The sequence below is a fragment of the Carettochelys insculpta genome, chromosome 2 (genome assembly GCF_033958435.1).
Source record: "Carettochelys insculpta isolate YL-2023 chromosome 2, ASM3395843v1, whole genome shotgun sequence".
Taxonomy (NCBI): domain Eukaryota; kingdom Metazoa; phylum Chordata; order Testudines; family Carettochelyidae; genus Carettochelys; species Carettochelys insculpta.
The window spans coordinates 61,534,185-61,546,248 of NC_134138.1; the positions used below are offsets into that span (position 1 = coordinate 61,534,185).

Consider the following 12,064-nt stretch of genomic DNA (forward strand, 5'->3'; position numbering starts at 1 on the left):
ACACTGCCTCTGAGTGCCTAGCAAGCAATTCCTAGCAATTCCTCATTTGCATGGCCATTTCGAAGATTTGGGCTAGTGTAGACACGGCCTTAATAGCATGATGGGCAAATGACTTTGGTGGTCAAAAGTCAGTGAGCACCGCTCACGACTCACCTTTGCAGCTCGGATTCCTGCTCAGCTTCCCACCTCAGTCCACCTGCTCATGAAATTCAGATAAAGTCCTCTTGAAGCAGTTATTTTTCTAATTTACTTTTTAGTTTCTCTCATGCTTCAAAACAGAGCACTGAATTACCATTACTCAGTGCCTTTATTAAAAAAACCAAATAGCTCACAGCTTGGCAACTTACAGCTAATGTATGCCAACAAAAATCTTTTAAACAATATTTCATGGGGAAATGCAACACAATGTTGGTAGCTAACATACGCAATATCTCTAGAGTTACTGCATTGCTTTTCCTTCAAGTGGAAAAATTGTTACATTTTAAGGCTGGATATAATGAAAATGCCTCCCAAAGTTATATTCTCTTACTTGTCTGCGCACAAATACTGGAAGTGAGTTTTCTCAGAGTGAAACTGTTTTTAAATATTTGGCCTGTAAGGCCATGCTACCTAGGGATTAATTCACAATCTGGGACCGAGGGCTAGTCCTAGATCCACAGCTTACTTTCTGGAAGATCTTGACCTCCTCACCCAAATTTTGTGTCTGAGCTTTCTCACATTTTGTGAAGTCAAATTTATGCCTGTAAAGAACTTTGAGATCTTTTTAGATAAAAGGCACTCAGTCCATGCAAAGTATTACTGTCTTACTATTTAAACTGTACCTCCTTATTGAAACAAATGATGTGCCCCTAGCTTATACAAATGTAGCATAGAGAGTCTGGCCTGCAAACATTAAGGAATTTGTATTAGACTCATCTCTGCTGTATTTAAGATATTGCTTATACACACAGTTGGCTGTGGGTTGTATCAGATTGTTTTAGGAGGCTTTAATCTTCTCTTTTCTAAATAAAGGCAAATAAATCAAGAGCAAGCACTGCATTACACACATACTTCCCATAGCTGAGGTCAAGGATTAATATGGAATAAATCCTTATTAAAAGGTAATCCAAGTTCAAGCTGCCTCAGTCTATGAGCATCTGCCCTCATAGGTATGTAAATACATGGGCATGCCCGTATCATGAGCTCACTGCTGTAGAAATTGGAGACTTGCCACTGTATCAGAAATTAGAAAATAAAGCGGACAGCTTCCAGAATGGACATGCTCATTAATAGATAAGTTAGAAGCAATAACAGCTGACAGAGGACTTAAAAACCAGACATGATATATTTTAAAAACTGATTGTCTCTTTGTAGGTACACGTGAATTTAATGAAACCTTAAAAGATGTAGTTGGCTGCTTACTGTATTGTAAGACTACTTATTCATTGTCTCATTCTAATTAGCAGCAAGTACCTTAGGGCTCCAATCGTAAATCTTCTGAAGTCACTGGCATACATCACATTGACTTCATTAACGGCAGGATGACGAGCCATAGAGGGGATTACTTTTAATTTTTTCTGAGCCTGTGAAGGGTTTCCCAGCATGCATCCTGACTGTGGGATCACTGACCCTTTTGTCCCACAATCCTGGGCTCCCTCTTGATGCTGCTCACCAAATAAACATCTCTGACCTGTGCTGCACATACACAGATCTGCACAGGTAGGGATTCACCCAACCGAAGTTCATGATTGATTCTCCCAGCCACTCATGAACCAAGAATAGCGTGGCTCCACCCAGTTCCCTTCAGTTCCCCAGCCTTGCACCTCAGAAGTGCACTTTCTTGCCCAGAGAGAAGCTTGAACAGTATAAATATGTTACTCAATCTGTCACTCTCTTGCTGTGGAGAGGACATACACTAGCCTTTGTGAAAGCAGTTCAGTCAAAACACGGTTTTAGGTAAAATATAAAATAGGTTTATTAAGTACAGAAAGATTTTAGGTGATTATAAATAGTAAACATAGAGATCAAAAGTTGGTTACCTACAAAATAAAATAAATTCACAGTAATAAATTCCATTAACTAAACTGTTAGGCTGTTTCTACACAGGCCACTTTCTTCAAAAGTGGCATGCTAATACACGGCCCAAAATATGCTAATGAGGCACATATGCAAATTCCTTGTGCATCATTAGCATAAGGTGACGTGATTTGGAGTCCGGAAGACAGGAAGACAGGATATTCATGTTCAACAAATCAAGTCTTTTAAAATTGTACTTCACAAGACATATTTTGTACAAAACATGTCATAAACATATGTCAGTGGTGAATATGGAGATGTCAGAGTACTTATGTGAGGTATAGAGTGCTACAAGTTCACTGGCAAACTTTCCCATTGACTTCACTGAAGTCAGGATGACAAGCCGTAGGAGAAATCATTTTTGCTGAGCCCTTGCTGCCTGTTCGAAACAGCTGATCAATATTCACAACTTTCAACAGCATCTCATGACAACAGGAGAGCACATTTACCCTCGTGCTCTGGCTATGATGACATCCCTGCATGAAGCTAACAGCATAAAAAAATCATATATATGCCAGAATAGCTTCAAAACACTCATTTGTTTAAACTGGTTTCCAGGGAAAGTGGAGATGGCCCCGCTAGCAATGTTTCTTCAAAGGAAATTATGCATACGTTAGTAGTTAGGTAGATACCGATTTTAGGGCTTCCCACTGTGATTCTGGCTAGAGTGGCAGCAGATATTCCCCACAACCCTTAGAGGTGAAGTAGGATGCCAGGACTTCTGGAGTGGAGCTCATGTGTCATTTCCCCCTCTTGTTGCACTAGACCATAAAAATCAGCCTGAATGGGCATATTTTTAACACCCAGGCATAGGGGAGAGATTGGTGTGGAAACCATGGAGTTACAGTAAACTACTTCACATCCAGCAGCCATGGGACTGGGAGGTTGCCGGATATTCAAATATTCTGGATAATAGAGAGGTATACTTAGCAATGCATAACACTAAAGATAAACAAGATTAGATATGAAGAAACAAACAAAAATGTATGCGTATGCAGAGTACTTTATTTACCAACAAGAGTAGTATTGTACACTGAAAACTTATATAGTATTTGCTATATTTATTTGTATTTACTCTCACTACACTGTACGTATGGAAAACATAACGAAAATTTACTTACAGTTAAAATGCTGGTTATTTGAGAGTTCTGGTTAATAGATTACTGGATATGAAAGAGTTTACTGTAGTTTGAAATGCCTGCTGAGATCTGTGTTCTTTGTCAATCATGTAGGACTACCTCATTGAGCTATTGATGCTGTAGGTTTCCCACCTGCACCTACCTGCACCTGCACCTATAGGATAGATTATTTTTGCTGAGCCCTTACTGCCTCTTTGAAAGAGATGTTCAGTATTCACAACTTCCAACAGCATCTAATGAAAACAGGAGAGCACATTTACTGTAGTCATTATACCTTTATTATAGCTATAGTTGCACTTTGCTAAGCTTAGTGCATTTCAAGGGAATCTGAAGATAGTGTAGAAGCCAGAGTAGAGTTCTGAACACCCAAGAACTGCATTTTAATACTCTTTTCTTTTTGTATTTAAAATTAGGCACCTGAATGTAGCCAGAAACTTTCCTAGTGTTTGATTTTGTCTGCTTCAGAAAGATAAGGAAACCTGAGCCCCCCAGGGAGGATTTTGTCTCTGGAACCCAGTATTCTTCCTGAGTTTCTGTCCAGCTGTGAGAACCCTGACCTGCCACATGAATTCTATTACATTGCAAAGCAAAGCTCACTGATGGGGGGTAAAAATAATAGTCCTTCCTGTGGGCAGCAGTACAGACATCTGCTGAGACATTGAGTCTCTCACTCAAATGTCTCTTTCCTCCAAGTTTACTGACCACATAAAATAGCTAGAACAAGAGAAGGGTTGGGGGTAGGGTGCAATTGACTGGTGAAGGACTGGGGCTGAATCCAGATGACTGAGACAAAGTGTTCTGATGTTTCCATACCATGGCAAAGATTAAGAGACCCCACTTCCCCTCTGCCACAGCATTTGTGAAGTCCCAAGAAGCAATACTGAGCTAGCCTCCTCCAAGTCCCAGATAAAGTCATTTCTTACATCAGGATAGGGAAGTAAGGTCATCACAACTTTGCCGGTTGGGCTGTGAAGAAAAAACACCCTCTAATGCTCTGCTGGCAATTGTAGAATCATAGAATACTAGAAATGGAAGAATTGCAAGAGGTCCTCACGTCCAGTTCCCTGCCCTCACACCAGGACCAAGCACCATCTATATCATCCCCATTATAGATATTTAGCTAACCTGTTCTTAAATATGTCCAATAATGGAGATTCTAAAACCACCCTAGTCAATTTATTACAGTAATTAACCACTCTGACAGTTGGGAATTTTTTCCTAAACCTTCCTTGCTGCAATTTAAGTCCATTGCTTCTTGTCCTAACCTCAGAGACTTAGGAGAATAATTTTTCTCCATCCTGCTTGTAACACCCTTTTAAGTACTTGAAACCTGCTATCATGTCCCCTCTTAGCCTTCTGTATTCCAAACTAAACAAATCCAATGTAGACATATCAATATCCCCAAAGTAGACATATATCAGAGAGGTAGCTGTGGTAGTCTGTAGCTTCAAGAACAAGAAGTCTTGTGGCACCTTTTAGACTAACAGATATTTTGGAGCATAAGCTTTCGTGGGCAAAGACCCACTTCATCAGACGCATGAGTGGTGGGGGCGTGGTTTCAGAGGGGTATTTAAAGAGTGGGGTCCCAGTAAGAGGGAGGGCCAGAGCTGACAAGGTCTATTCAGCAAGGTGGAAACGGCCCAGTATCAACAGCACTTATCAAAAGAGATAAAAACAAGTTAGATCAGACAGGGGGATGTGAGCCTTTGTCAGAGTCTAATGGGGAAATATTAGCACCCAGAGCAGAGAAATTGCCTTTGTAAGCTGCGAGCCACTGCCAGTCTCTGTTTAATCCATGGTTAATGGAGTCAAATTTGCAAATATATTGCAGCTCAGAGATTTCTCTCTCCATTTGGTTTTTGAAATTTTTTTGTTTCAGAACTGTCACCCTTAAATCTGCCACTGTTGCTGCGTCTACACGTGCACACTACTTCGAAGTAGCGGCACCAACTTCGAAATAGCGCCCGTCGCGTCTACACGCGTCGGGCGCTATTTCGAAGTTAACTTCGACGTTAGGCGGCGAGACGTCGAAGTCGCTAACCTCATGAGGAGATAGGAATAGCGCCCTACTTCGACGTTCAACGTCGAAGTAGGGACCGTGTAGACGATCCGCGTCCCGCAACGTCGAAATTGCTGGGTCCTCCATGGCGGCCATCAGCTGGGGGGGTTGAGAGATGCTCTCTCTCCAGCCCCTGTGGGGCTCTATGGTCACCGTGGGCAGCAGCCCTTAGCCCAGGGCTTCTGGCTGCTTCTGCGGCAGCTGGGGATCTATGCTGCAGGCACAGGGTCTGCAACCAGTTGTCAGCTCTGTGTATCTTGTGTTGTTTAGTGCAACTGTGTCTGGGAGGGGCCCTTTAAGGGAGCGGCTGGCTGTTGAGTCCGCCCTGTGACCCTGTCTGCAGCTGTGCCTGGCATCCCTATTTCGATGTGTGCTACTTTGACGTGTAGACGTTCCCTCGCTGCGCCTATTTCGAAGTTGGGCTGAGCAACGTCGAAGTTGAACATCGACGTTGCCGGCCCTGGAGGACGTGTAGACGTTATTCATCGAAATAGACTATTTCGATGTCGCAACATTGAAATAAGCTATTTCGATGTTGGCTGTACGTGTAGACGTAGCCTGTGTGTCCAGGGAGATTGAAGTGTTCCCCCCACAGGCTTCTGTACGTTACCGTTCCTGATGTCTGATTTATGTCCATTTATTCTTTTACGGAGAGACTGTCCAGTTTGGCCAATGTAACTAGCAGTGGGGCATTGCTGACACATTACTACATATATTATATTAGTAGACGTGCAGGGAAAGAAGCCCCTGATGGTATAGTTCGTGTTAGGTCCTGTGATGATGTCACTGGTGTAGATATGTGAGCAGAGTTGGCAGCGAGGACTGTTGCAGGGGCTGGTTCCAGGCCTAGAGTCACTCATTTTTGGTTTGTAGTGGCTGGTGAGGATTTGTCTAAGGTTGGCAGGCTGTCTGTAGGCGAGGACAGGCCTGCCTCCCAAGGTCTGTGAGAGTGACAGATCATTGTTCATGACGGGTTGCAGATAACTGATGATGAGCTGGAGAGGCCTTAGGTGGGGGATGTATGTGATGGTCGGTGGTGTTTTCTTGTTTTCCTTGCGAGGCCTGTCTTGTAGCAGGTGGCTTCTGGGTACCCATCTGTCTCTATCAATCTGTTTCCTCTCTTCCTTAGGTGGGTATTGTAGTTTGAGGAAAGCTTGGTAAAGGTCTTGTAGATGTTTGTCTCTGTCTGATGGATCAGAGCAAATACGGTTGTACCTCAGTGCCTGGCTGTAAACAATGGATCGTGTAGTATTCCCTGGATGGAAGCTGGAGGCGTGTAGATAAGCATAGCGGTCCACATAGTCATTGGTAGTGTTGCAATGCTAACAAAAGCTTTGTGCAGGTACAAGCGGTATATATATTGGAGGACTCTGCTTGCATAGTTATATCAGTATAACATTACTGAAGAGGCATTCGTAGAGTAGTCAGATCCTAAAGAAAAGGAGAAGTGGTCAACATGATCAGATCAGATATGAGGCAATTCATCTAGACCAAAGGTATAAAATCAAACACAATGAAAAAAAAAACCATTGTCTTCCTTGAGTGAATACCATCCACTGCTTTCTTAACAAAGTAATGAATGCTCCCAGAGAACATTATGCAGCCCTCCATAAGCTGAAGGCCTTCCCTACAGTTGGTCAGAGACAATAGGAAATACCTGGGCATGCAGGCAATCTGCAACTATCACACATTTCTTAGCAAAGAAGCTCTTGCTCAAGATAATAGGCAAAACAAATTTTTTCATCGTCACTCCCTAACCTCTCTTTTCTGAGCAAAGGTCACTGAATGGTGGTTGCAGCTCAACTCCAGCACCATCCTACAATTTTGCAGCTTCAATTAGTCACAATTTAAATTCAGAGATACGAAGAAAATGCATGACTCTTGTTTGTCAGTGATCTTTCTAACACTATGTGTGGGTCTGGTCCTCAGCTGATGTAAATTGGCATATCTCCAATTTCTTCAAAGGCATGACACTGATTTACACGGGCTGAGGATTTGACCAATTCTGATAATACCTGAGGTATTAAACAGTGTGCCAGCCAAAGCCCAAAGAGGAAAATACATTTTGCCTACTTAAATGTGATAGAGCATTGGTACACTTTCTGTCCTAAACTTCTATGCAGCATTACTCCTGTGTGCTGTTAAACAATTTTGCATTTCACTCCCATGCAGCTGAATAAACTAGTCCCTGTGCAAAGTTTCTCAAAACATGTTTTATACATCAGCAGTGCTACAACATTGCAAATTATTACTACTGATGGTTATTTTCTGCCCAGTAAGGCACTTACCAGTGTAGTGACAACTGCACGTGGCTTGCATGAGGTTTTGTGTAACCACTGAAGGGACACAGTATTGTTCTTCATAATAGAGGCTAACTTATTGTTAAATGGCTTCAAAAGTTAGGAGACCCTGTACAAAAAAACCCAGACAACAGATAGAAACCAACATACCAGTTTAGAAGAGAATTTGACAGATAAACCCAAAAGAGCAATTTGAAATGGTGCAATAGTTTATTCTCACTGCACTTAAAGAAATAAAAAGGCATAGTTTTTGCCTGATCTTAAGCTAAGCCACAAACTTGATCAGCTGTGAGTAAAAAGTTCCTGAAACTAAATATTTAAAAGATAACCAGTACCAGACAGACCAGTTCTCCATTTATCAAAGTGAAATGCCTACAGGATAAGTAGGTCAAAGGGCAGATTTACATGCTTCATTGTACCAGAATGCTGTTTGAGTCACTTCTGAATTTTCTTCCTTGCTTTTTTTAAAGCTTTTAAAATGCACTGTTGAAAGAAAGAAATCTATCAAACTGCCCCCAGTTGCCTTCCATATATAAATCAAAAATGCAGAAAACTGTTCTGTATATGCAGAGGGTCAAATCTTGAGATGTACTGAGCATCCACAGTTCCCACTGAGGATAACTCTTAGGATTTGACCCGAAGTCATTATCCAGACCCTTAACAGACTTATGCGGAAAGAACAAAAGAAGTCTTTGTGAGAGTAAAACTGCTGTCGGCATTACTGAGGTCATAATAGTATGAAAATTTCAGTTTGCTTCTCTGTCTGGTTCTTTGGGATGCCTGCATGATAAGGAGCCCCTGTTGTTTAAAACACCAAGTAGAATGTAATGCATTCCAAACTCCTTTTTATTAAAAAGGGTGCTATTAACATACAGTAAGATAAGCATTTTTATACACATTCCTCTAAAGAGGGGGAAGACTTTGGCAGGTCACCAGTGGAAAAAAAAGCAATGTTAAAAAAATCCCAGAAAAATGCATGCTCCCACTAAGGGCTTTCCAACTCAGAAAAGAACTAAACCACATATTCTCCCTACCCTACCAAATGCCCCATTCCTAATCAGCTCACTGAGAAAAGATAAACACAGCTAAAAACAAACAAATAAAAAAATCCTCCAATACTCTCCTTTGCCCCAAAACCAATGGAATAGTGTTTACTTTGCCATAAGATATCTCACTTTGAGTGCCTCATTCTGCAGGCCTTTCCCAAATCTGAATGTCTAAGAAACAGTCACCTTTGCTTAAAGGAAAAACAAACAAACAAAAAAATATCATGAAGGTTTGGACTGAAGCAGATCAAATCAAAATAATGGCAGGAAGGGATATAAATGGGAAGTACTGAGTGGAGTGGGGTCATGGCGAAGAGAAATAGAGATGTGTTGATTCAGTTCCTCTCCATTCAAGCATCCACCAGCTGGGCTTTTGTCTGGACCTTAAAGCTGCCTTCCTCTGGGAGAATCACTGACTTAGATGACTGCCACTGGGAGATACCATTTCATCTTTCCTGTGTACTGCAAAGGTGAATCTGACCTTAAGGATGGCTTTTTCATGGCTAGACTGGGTCAGAGGAAGCCTGATTCTACTGGACAGATGTGTATCAGAATGAAAATAGTGTCCATTTGGTCTCGTTTGAAACCCCTGAAGGCGTGAGGCATCTATTCCACGGGAAAAAATGGTGTTGACTCATTAAAGAGATGCCAAATCCCTTATATGAAACACACAATAAAAGTAAGTTAACCTGGACCAACAATTTGGTATGAAAACAATGTATAACAGTCATAATTTCATGTGGATTAACATTAGCTGTCGGTCAGTTCACGTGAAGTAGCTTTTCTCCATGACTTCAAACAGCTGCCATTTGAGTTCAGGCCAGATCTACACACCCACTAATCTCTGTTCAGATACATTCAGATAAACAGTGTCTTGGCAAGTGCAGTGTGGGGACAATTGGTAGAATACAGTATTCTCTTATTGTCAAGGGCCAGCAATAGACTATTACTCCACTGGAGCAAGTGAATTTCAGGGAAGGAATTGTGCCTCTCAATTACATAGTGTTGTGTCTCTTCTCACCCGTTCACCAGGACAGATGGATGTCCTTAGAATGTTTTACTTAAAAGATTCAGATGAATTGCTTCAGAACAGTGCTAACAATAACATGCAAGTGACTGAGCATCACCAAAGTTGATTAATAAAGTGAAAGAGGACAACTGAATGTTTAAATGAAAAAAAGACACTGAAGTGGGAAAAGTTGACATAATGCAGTCAGCAGTAACTACATTACTAGACATACACACAGCAGATTAATGATTAATATTTTAAATTCCTGTAAAAATATGTACCTTCCCATGAGGTACCTTCCCATGAGCTGCTATTCATCCTTGGCGACTTCAACGCCAGAGTTGGCAGCAACCACCACAGCTGGCCATCCTGTCTGGGACAGTTTGGAACAGGGAAGATGAATGAAAACGGACAGCGCCTCCTTGAACTCTGCTCCCAACATGACCTTTGCATAACCAATACTTTCTTCAACGTCAAACCCCAGCACAAAGTTTCGTGGAGACACCCAAGATCGAAACATTGGCACCAGCTTGACCTCGTCCTCACCAAACGCAGCTGTTTAGGTAATGTCAGGGTCACACGTAGCTACCACAGCTCAGACTGTGACACTGACCATTTGCTCCTGTGTAGTAAGGTGCACATCCAGCCACAAAGATTCTTTCACTCCAAAAAGGAAGGGAGGCCATGCATTGACACTGGCAAGACTCGTGACCCTTCAAAAGTATGCGAGTTTGCCCAAGCACTTGAAGAGGCCTTGCCCCGCCCAGACGACACTGATATCTGCAAGAGATGGGAGCAACTACGGGACACTATCTATAATACTGCGATATCTACCTTTGGGAAGAAGACAGTCAAGTCTGCTGATTGGTTTGAAGCCCACACTGAAGTGCTGACGCCCCTGATTGAGAAGAAGAGACAGGCACTGGCTGCATACAGGTCCTCTCCCAGTGAGGTGAACCTGCAGGCACTCCGGTCTGCTCGGAGACAAGTGCAGCAGGTTGCTCGGCGGTGTGCCAACGATTACTGGCTCCAACTGTGCTCCAAGATTCAGCAGGCTGCAGACACTGGTAACATGCGAGGAATGTACGATGGGATCAAGCAGCCCATTGGTCCACCACAAAGAAAGACTGCCCCACTTAAGTCGGCCACAGGCGAGGTCTTGAAGGACAGAACCAAGCAGATGGAACGCTGGGTGGAACACTACTCATAGTTGTACGCCAGAGAGACTGTAGTTACAGAGAGAGCCCTGAATGCCATCAAGCCGCTGCCCACCATGACTGAACTCGATACTGAGCCCACCTTGGAGGAACTCAGCGACGTGCTAAAAGCACTCTCTTCTGGAAAAGCCCCAGGGAAGGATGGTATTCCCTCAGAAATCCTCAAATGCACCAATGGTACCCTAGTTTCAGAGCTGCATGGAATACTTTGCCAATGCTGGAGAGAAGGCAGCGTACCGCAAGATATGAGGGATGCTAACATCGTGACTGTCTACAAGAACAAGGGTGACAAAAGCGATTGTAACAACTATTGCGGCATCTCCCTTCTCAGTACCGTGGGGAAGCTATTTGTACGTGTCGTTCTGAAGAGGCTCAATGTTCTTGTGGAGAGAGTCTACCCTGAGTCTCAGTGTGGGTTCAGAGCTGAACGATCCACCATAGACATGGTTTTCTCTGTTAGGCAACTACAAGAAAAGTGCAGGGAGCAGAACAAACCTCTGTATATTGCCTTCATCGACCTGACCAAGGCATTTGACCTCGTCAGCAGAAAAGGTCTGTTTGCGATTCTGGCTAAGGTCGGCTGTCCCCCAACTCTGCTCAGCATTATTAGGGCCTTCCATGAAGGCATGAAGGGGACCGTCATATGTGATGGATCCACATCCGAACCCTTTGAGATTCTCAGCGGAGTGAAGCAGGGGTGTGTGCTGGCTCCAACGCTGTTTGGCATCTTCTTTGCAGTTTTGCTCAAATATGCCTTCGGAACTGCTACAGAGGGCATCTCTGTCTGCACAAGAATGGATGGCAACCTCTTCAAACTGTCGAGGCTTAGAGCAAAGACCAGGGTGCTTACGAAGAGTCTAAGGGAGTTCCTTTTTGCTGATGATGCAGCTATTGCTGCTCACACTCAGCAGGAACTGCAGTAACTCATAACTTGCTTTGCGGATGCATGTATGGAATTTGGCCTCACAATCAGCTTAAAGAAGACCCAGGTGGTGGGCCAAAACATGGGTAAGGAGCCATCTATCAACGTGCTAGACTACGAACTGGAAGTCGTCCATGAGTTCGTGTACTTAGGCTCGACGATCTCGGACAACTTGTCACTTGATAGCGAGATCAACAAGTGCATTGGAAAAGCTGCCACAACGTTCTCCAGGCTGACGAAGAGAGTATGGGCTAACAATAAGCTCACTGTACACACCAAGGTGCAGGTCTACACAGCCTGTGTTTTGAGCACGCTGC

At 43.1% G+C, this 12,064-nt stretch overlaps 1 long non-coding RNA gene across 2 annotated transcripts in view; it reads right to left on the minus strand.

Moving 5' to 3' along the window:
- Positions 1–5,224: 5,224 nt before the first annotated feature.
- LOC142008521 (uncharacterized) overlaps positions 5,225–12,064 on the minus strand; it is a 34,381-nt gene continuing 27,541 nt past the window's right edge. Inside the window, exons 4-5 of one of the 2 annotated variants that reach the window (XR_012644170.1) lie at positions 7,542–7,662; positions 5,225–6,684 (exon numbers count right to left, since the gene is read on the minus strand). This is a non-coding gene — a long non-coding RNA (uncharacterized LOC142008521). The remainder of the gene's footprint in view (positions 6,685–7,541; positions 7,663–12,064) is intronic. The other variant, XR_012644171.1, reaches the window with a different exon arrangement.